This window comes from Notamacropus eugenii, chromosome 2 (genome assembly GCF_028372415.1).
Source record: "Notamacropus eugenii isolate mMacEug1 chromosome 2, mMacEug1.pri_v2, whole genome shotgun sequence".
Taxonomy (NCBI): Eukaryota; Metazoa; Chordata; class Mammalia; order Diprotodontia; family Macropodidae; genus Notamacropus; species Notamacropus eugenii.
In genome coordinates this window covers 502,465,153-502,474,038 of record NC_092873.1, presented here as the reverse complement: position 1 = coordinate 502,474,038, position 8,886 = coordinate 502,465,153, and the positions used below count along the sequence as shown (strand labels likewise).

General features: G+C 38.5%; 1 long non-coding RNA gene across 1 annotated transcript in view; it reads left to right on the top strand.

Moving 5' to 3' along the window:
- The window catches only part of LOC140529973 (uncharacterized), a 9,878-nt gene extending 3,954 nt beyond the window's left edge, over positions 1-5,924 (top strand). Inside the window, exons 2-3 of the long non-coding RNA XR_011975753.1 lie at positions 5,194-5,296; positions 5,840-5,924. This is a non-coding gene — a long non-coding RNA (uncharacterized lncRNA). The remainder of the gene's footprint in view (positions 1-5,193; positions 5,297-5,839) is intronic.
- The last annotated feature ends 2,962 nt before the right edge of the window (positions 5,925-8,886 follow it).

The window sequence follows — 8,886 nt, the reverse complement described above, 5'->3', positions numbered from 1 at the left end:
GGAATGTTGAGTAATTCGATGGGCACCAGGTCAGTTCCATCCCTGCAAGGTGCTGCAGTCACTGCTCATAGTGTGAGTTAAACACCAGTGAACACACACACACTCCACATTCCTGTACCAAGAGGAAACATGACGTCATGGATGGAGAGCTAACCTGAGTTAAAGTTCTGCTTCTGACGTACACACATGCTAGCTAGATAACTCACAGGGGCAAGGCATTTAAGTTCTTAGTGCCCCCAGGCAACTTTCTCAGATTATAAATTAGTTTAGAGTTAAGTGACTTGCCCAGGATCACACAGCTAGTAAGCATCTGAAGTAAAATTTGAACTCAGGTCCTCCTGACTCTATGACTGGTGCTCTATCCACTGTACCACCTAGCTGTTCCTCTCAGGGTAGAAGTTGCAGTAGGGTTGGCAGTGTGCATTGGTAGGAGAGATTTCCCTAAGCTAATGAAATTGTGGGGCTGGACCTGTGTGTGTGTGTGTGTGTGTGAATATTACATCTATACAGATATATACACACAATATACATACATACATATGGGTATATATAATGGGTGTTTATAGCTATATAGATATATGTATACACAATAGTATACATATTTGTATTCACACACATATATTATACACAGCCATACACACATATTTGCCAATATGAGTACTTTTCTGTCCCATGTTGCCCCCTGGTGCAGGGCTTCAGTTTTCTTGATGATAACACCTTCCCTGTTCTGCATTATTTCCAACCCAAGTCTATGTAGTGTACAGCTTCCTGTGGGTATTTGGGTCTTTGGAGAGGCCTGTGACTTTGCTTGCTTATCATAAAACCAGTCTGGTCCGCAGGTACAATCCTGCAAAATAAAAGCTAAATGAAAACTATTTGGCAACCATCGTATTAGCTAGTCTTCTTCTAAAAGATTACCCATGCAGGGACCAACCCTGCAGTTTACCACAGAGCTGGCTGGCATTCTCTTTCAAGCATCATGAAACAGCAGTTTTGTAACCTTTGGTGAACTTGGCCAGAGAATCTGCACAAGTCAACATTTAGAGAGTATGTTCAGGTTGCACAGCCCTTGCCCCACATGATCCTATTTGAGACACAACAACCCCATCCCTCATCACCAGGGGTGTGATGATACTGATTTTACAGATGGGGAAACTGAGTCTCAGAGGTAAAATGACTTGCCCCAAATAACAACGGGGAAGTGCTGAGGTGAGATCCAATTCCAGGATTCTTTATATTCTACCATGCTGCTTCATAACTTTTGGGGAAGGGATATGGGAAAAGGAAGATAATAAGCATTTATTGAACGCCTACTGTGTGCCAGACACTCTGCTAAAGGCTTTTTGCAAATCTGGTCTCATTTGGTCTTTATTTTTTTAATGCTCCAATACATGTGACAATAAGGACAGAGATTGAAAAAAAAAAACCCAAACAAATAAAAGTCCCCTAGAAGCTTGGAGTGTTAGGTAATACCATGGTCCATCATGCACCCAATAATGCCTATGCAGTGTGTGCCTTATTAATAAGTCCATAGGCTCACAGAACTACCACTGGAAAGGACCTTCGATGTTGCCCAGTTCATTCCTCTCATTTTACAGATGAGGAAACTGAGGTCCATAGAGGTTAAGTGACTTGTCCAAGGTTACACAGACAAAAAGAATTAACCAGGATTAGAATTCAGGTTTTCTGGTCGATGCTTTTTTTCTTATGCAATCAATGCATAGTTTGGGTCCTTTGTAGAAGCTATGGAAAGAATGCTGAGCTTGGAATCAAGAGAGCCCTGGATTTGAATCCCAGCTCTGGCTCTAGCTAGTTGGTTAAACCTCTCAACCCCTCTGAACCTCCATTTCTTCATCTGTGAAATGGGAATAAGTTGGGAGGAGAGCACCAGGCCAGCCTCAAAGTGTTCTAGAGAGGCAAGTTGTGGTGGCAGTGATAATGATGAGTAACACCGAGAGGGAAGAGAGAGGAGAACTTCTGATGTGCCTCTTTTCTCCACCTACCCCCTCTCAAGGTTCCTTTCCTTGGGATGTTTAAAGATGTGTCGACTACTCTGCAGAAAAACACAAGCCTTTGGATGGGTGGGTGGAGGGTTTCTAATTTTACTGTTTGGTGATAGTGGGTTTTGATTACCTCTTAATCAGAGAAATGCAATTAAGACAAAAGAAGTGGATCCACAATTCTCTGCTACATATGGGGTGACTCAGACCTCATTAGGATGTCAGAAAATAGATAATGCAGAAATTTTGCAACTGATATTTTCTGCCTGGGGCGGGGAGGAGCCTCTTTGAGTGCTTAATACATTTTCCACATACCTCTTTTTCAAATCCAATACAAGTGACTTTATTCTTCACGGCCACCTACCAACGTATGAAATACAGTGTTTTAACTTTCTATGAGTTCTGATTTTACCAAAAGTTCCTATAAGCTTCCTTCCTCCTGTCCCTTATCCCTGAAGTGTGTTTTCCTGTATCATCTTTACTTCAAAGAAGTATGAAGAAAGTACTTGGAACAATCTTAGGTTTTAATAGAAAAGTGAGTTATTTGTTGCTGTTGTGATCACACTGTTCCTGGTTCTTTTCATCTCTTTTGTTGGGATTCATGTGGAAATGATTCATGGATGTCACTATCCTGCGATTTTAAAAAATATTTAATGCCTGGTGTACTATAGCATAAGTGGTTAAAATGATTGCTTTTTGTGACCAAATAAGAGTATTAAGATGTGAGCTCATTATCTCTGTATTATTATTGTTATAATCTATTTGTACAAATCCAAAATGGCCCCATGAATTTCAATCAACCATTCCCAAAATGTCTCCTCTATATTCAGACTAAGGCACATTTACATGCATTAATAATTTTTTTTGGCATGGAAGTGATGAGAAAGGGAAGAGGAATAACCAACCATTTCTGACTTAGACTATGAAACGTATGGATATTGAAATTGACGCAATGTTTTTTTTTCTGGGGTAGGGTTCAAGTCTCTTTACTGAGCCTAGAGCTCCCACAGACTTCAAAGAGAGATGAATGACAGAGGGAACTTCATCTGTGTGTGTGTGTGTGTTTGTGTGTATATAGCATATTTATACAATATGCAGACGTGGCTACAATCCATTATTCCTGACTGTTATTTCAGCTACGACTGTAATTTTTAGATGAATGGTTATAATCTTGGTAATACACACGTGAAAAGTTATGCGTTCATGCTTGAAAGGAGGGTCATTAAATATTCATTATTACCACTCAAATTAGTTGTCATGCCCTATATAATATTAACAGTTACCCGTTACCATCTCACTAGTTTAAATTCAGCGGTAAGTGAACGGCAGGCTGTCTGTAACCCACAACGGGGGACGTGGGCTTTTTCTTTCTTTCTTTCTTGGGAGAGAAGCCGAGAAATAATTTTAAAATCTCTCTTCCATTTTCTTGTTGACAAACTATTTAAGGGAATAATTGATTTGTCAATAAACACGCCTTCACTGTGCTACAGGATTGTAGCTGGATTTACTCCTAGTTGTTTAATTACTGCCGCAGTGGAAAAGCCAATGCTTCTTCAAATACTTTATAAAGAGAAACGTGAAAAGACAAAGGTCAAGATGGTGCAACCTTTTGCACATATCCAATCTTGTTCCAATGAGTCGGTGTTCATTTTATAGGCAGATCTGGAAATCTTTCTTTTGCAGGGACAGCCGATTAGCATCTGTAGTGTTTCCTTGGGGTAGGGGGGAGCCCAAACAACAAATAAGAGATGAATTTTATGAGGGTTCTCCATGAGCATATAAAACCATTTTTACTGTAAGAAGTGCTTCCTCTATTCAATCTATTCTAGTCTTCTGAATTTGTTATTTGAAGACATTTAGGACAGCTAAATTTTCTGTTGATCACACACAAGAATCATTCCATGCCCCTCGTTGCTTAAATTGCTTCTTTCCCACAGAAAACAGCTATAAATCAGATTCCTCACTCATCTAACTTTTGAATGTTCTTTTAAAGAATCAAAATCAGTAACTGATGAATATATTTTGCATTTCTTGATATTACAACTGGACTCTTCATAATGAGGGTTTATTTTATTTTACTTTTCCCCCCTGCACAGAGAGGAGGAAAAAATATATAGGTCCATGAATCAATCTAGATAATGGGGAAGGCTGAATGCAATAAATAATACAGTAACAACCCTAAACTAATGAGCTGTTGCTAAGGTACATTTCATAGGCTCATCCTCTATATAAAAAGTCACTAATAATCCCTCGGTGTAATCAGATGATAAAGCTTTGCCATAAGGCAACACCTGTGCAATTAAATCTGCAGATTCTTTTGCACGTTTCATTAATTTCTGGATTTTGTAAAGGCACAATGACTACACTAATAATCTAGTCTACTTGACTCCATGTCTACTTGAAACAAAGTGTCTAATTAGATACAGGTAATTAATTAGAGATAAATGGAGCTAATCAGACTCAGTTAACACTAATTCTCTGAATTAAGACATTTTGGGACACCTACTATACTGCTGACTTTGAGATTTTGCACTAAGAATGAGTTCCAGGATAGTCAGAAAAAAAGTCAAGGTTTGAGAACTGAATACTCTTTTGATGGTATGTTTTGGTTTCTGAAAGGAGAAGGGGATTCTTTAAAAAAAAAAATGCAATTTTATCACTTTTACATGTCTGCATAAACAATCCACTTGTAGTAGTGACTCCAGCCAGCACTAGCCTCCATATTGATGTTTTTTTTTGTTTTGAAATTTATTTTTTGCTGTTTATTTCTTATACTGCAATTATTTTCTCTTAACTGTCTCCCCTGATAATTTTAAACCCTCTTGTAACAAGCAAAAACATTTAAGAAAAACCAAGGACCAAACCACTGCCATTTGCCATTCCACTTCTTTATCCCCCCAGATCTCTCTGTTGAGAGGACAGAGGTATTTTTCCATTATCTCTGAGTTTCCTGACACCATAATGGTTAAATTCATTAGCGTTTCAACTGTCATTTAGTGTCAATCGTTAATTGCTCTCCTCATTGTGTGTAATTATTTTCTCCCAGTTTTGCCTTCTTTTACTCTGTCTCACTTCATCCAAGTCTTCCTATTCTTCTCCGTCTTCATGTCAGATTGGATACTGTCAACAATAGTACTTGTCATCAACCCAATCCACCAAGTTGAGAAAATCACCAAAATGTATTCATTTCTAGAAAATACAACACTAAGAAGACACAGGAAAGAGATGTCCTGAAATGCTCATCCCTTAAAGGCTTTCTTCTTTGACTGGATTTGACTGGAAAAGACTGTTTTTAGGTAAACCTTTTCTTTTTAAAATATTATGCTAAGCATTCACTACATCACAAATGATACTTATTTCCTAGCTGGAGCTAGAATAAAATGCTACATGCTCATCCTGGCTCAGTGATGATCTCAAGGTCGGACCTCCTCAGTCATTCTCTGTTTTAGGCTGTAGCCATTTACATAACATAGAATGAAGGACTGAGCTGAACACTTGTCCTCAAAAACCAATCAAATTAGAAAATTCAGTCTAAAAAAACACCTACTTTGAGGTCTTGAGTTTTTCAACATGGCTGTACACACAGTTATAACTGACCACCTTGGGAGGAAGGAGATGATTTAATAGTCAGAGGAAAATATGATCCAATATCTAGGGCTCTAGGGTGGCCCGGCTACAATGGGATGTCTGGAACAAAATCAGGTACCCTTAACTTCTCCCTGCTTCTTTGCAGAGGTGGGGGACTAAGAGTATGAAATCCTACATTTATTGTCAGTCTTTCTTCTGTATGTTAGTTGCTTTGCTGACTTGTTTTTCCCTTTCTTTTTTATTTTCTGTAGGAGGGGAATACCCTCTGGGAGGGGCAGATCAGAGGAATTGATTGGGAAATGTGGAGTATATTAAAACAGAAGATATTAATAAAAGTTTATGGTTAAAAAAGGATTGTGCCTCACATACCATTCCTTCTTTTAAAATTTTCTTTTTTTCTTTCAAACTTGACAAGCAGCAATAAACATGGACATTTTCAAGTACAAAAAATGATGGAAAAAGAGGATTGTATGAAACTGTGAATTTTGTTACTTAGGTTTTTTTTTAAAGTGTCTCTTAAATTTAAAATTGTAATAACAAAACCACCCTGCTTTTCTGTGTCCCATCCTGAACTTCCTTCTCATCTGTGTATTTTCTTGTAATCAGGTTTACTCTTTTCATATACCATTCTGTGCTGTCTTAATTTATGTTATTTCTCATTTCATAATCAGAGTGGTGTCATGGAAAGAGAACAGGTTTAGAGACAGAGACCCTGGGTTTGAATTCTGGCACTACTATCAATTCTCTATGTGATTTTTCTTAAGTGAGATCACTTGATTTTTTTAGATCCCTTTCATCTCTCAGGTTCCTCATGTGTAAAATGAAGGATTGGATAAGGTGATTTCTCAGGTCCCTTCCAGCTCCCCATTCTGTGATCTTATGGTCTGTGATTGCTCCCCGTTCATTCATTGCCTGTCAAGATATTTAATCTGATGCTAACCACTCTATGGAGCCTAATTTCCCATCATCCCCTAACAGGAACCTGCCATTTCATTATATTAGCTTCTTTATCCTTCCCTCCTCCACCGTGGGCATTCTAGCCTCTTCTGATTCTGTTTCCTCTCATTTAGATGGCAGTTCATGTAAATTACATTTTTTTAAAGTCCTGATTTCCTTATAAAACACATTTCTTTATATTTCTCTTGATTAGGCTAGCCTACATCAAATTTCAGGGAGAGAGAAGTGGAGAAAAGAAGGATGTGAGATAAGAGAAAGCAAACCATGGATGCTGAATGGCATCCCCCATGGGCATGTGGGGGAAAGCTGGCACTTCAACATATTTTCTGATTTCCAGTGTCTACAACCCCAGAGATGGCTGAGTGGACTTATAGGGAGAAATTTTTCTTGTTGGGGGAATTCCCCAATGCAGAGGTCCTAGGGTGCTCTTGGAGACCAGTTCTTCCCACCTTGGTCCATTTGACAGGAGCACAGTAAATCAAGAGGCAAGGCTACAAAATTATACTTTTTAATTAGCATCCACTGAGGGGCAGCTACCAAGAGGCTAGCAACTAGACAGAACAAAAGGAGACAGGCATACGTGTATGTATGTACTTATGTATGTATGTATGTATGTATGTATGTATATGATTACACAGCCTTAGGAAAACATTAGAGGAGACAAAAGAATCCTCCTCTTAGGTGAGGCTGTTTAAAAAGTTTCTTTATTTGGGAGCTTGAAGAATAGGGATAGGGTATCAGGAGATTTGAGGGTCCTTGGGGTCTCAGGAGTTGCCAAGATCAGGTGTGTTTCAGTGGAGATGTTTTCTCTATAACTAACCTCACCAGAATATCTTGGTAGGGCAGGATGCCTCCTTCAAGGTCAAATTAATGGACTTATCCTGTTGTTGAATAAAATACAGATGGAGGTTGTCCATCTCCATTTATGTAACCCTGTAGTTCAGGTTCTGTGACCTCTAAGATGAATTATTTGGGGAGAAGATATTTCCCCCAAAATCAGTCTACTCTTTCTACATTATCTCCCCAGTTGAGCTGAAACTTCATCTCCAGGGCAGCATGATCCTTAATTCTGATGTAATTTAACTCTCAAACCAGGCATTCTTAATTTTTTGTGTCATGGACCCCTATGGAAATTCGATGAAGTCTGTGGAGCTCTCTTCACAATAATGTATTAAAATACATAAAATAAAATACATAGACTTATAAAGGAAAGCAATTACATTGAAATACAATGATCAAAGTATGTTTTAAAAAGTTTGAAGATCTCAGATTAAAAAATCTTGGCCTAAATTAATCTGTATGGCTCCCCCACTACTATTTACTGCTTGCTTTGATAAATATTTGCTCACTATGATTATCTTTTGTATAATCATCATTTGATGGGAGAGAAAGCTAAACCAGCCAAGATTCATTTAACAGTTATCCTCTAGGTTTGAAGAAGAACCATTTCCTGTTAGAGTGACCAAGGAATGTGGTTTTTATTCTAAACCAAAAAAATAAAAAGAAATCATACCCCTAGATCTCAAATATCTGATGGGTAATAGATACGATTTCAAGCCTAACACCTCTCTGGAAGATACAAAAACGTTAGTGTGATTACTCAGTCATGGTGGTCCTACTCGCCACAAAGGTGGAAATCCATTCTCTTCAAAGACCTAGTGACAGGTATCTCCAGATCTAGCTAAAAATTTCTGTTGTCTGTGGACTGCTTGGTTTTGTTACTGTCCATTGATACATTTAAATTATGATGTCTTGACCAAAAATTTCAGAAATTGTGATCTTTGTTCGTTGTAAAATCAACCCCTCTTGATGAAACATTACTTGTTCTCAGTAGAGAGCTGGGAGATGATGGGGTGACTCTGGAGGAGATAGTGAGGCTGATAACTTTGCACAGCCTTGCCTCACTTAAACCCAATTCACTTGCAAGTCAAGATATCACCCTCCTGATATCATTGGTACTCTTTGAGAACAAAGAACAAAAAACAACAGGTGTGGGTGCATTTTCCAATCAGTGGTGCAAAAGCTGTTTTTCTCTATAAGGGAATGTGCCTCTTTCAGGGTTGGGTTGGGGGTGTGAGAAGGGAGAAGGGAATATATCACGAAAGAACTGCAGTGTGTGTGTATGTGTATGTGTGTGTCTGTGTGTGTGTGTGTGTGTATGTGTTTAAAAGGTATTAGTTTTAAAAATCCAAAATAAAATAATTTTTATGCCTGTTTAATTAGTCAACCTAAAGGCAGCTAGGTAATACAGGGGATAGAGCACTGGGATTGGAGGCAACAAGACCTGAATTCAAATCTGGCCTTAGACACTTACTAGCTGTGTGACCTTGGGCATGTCACT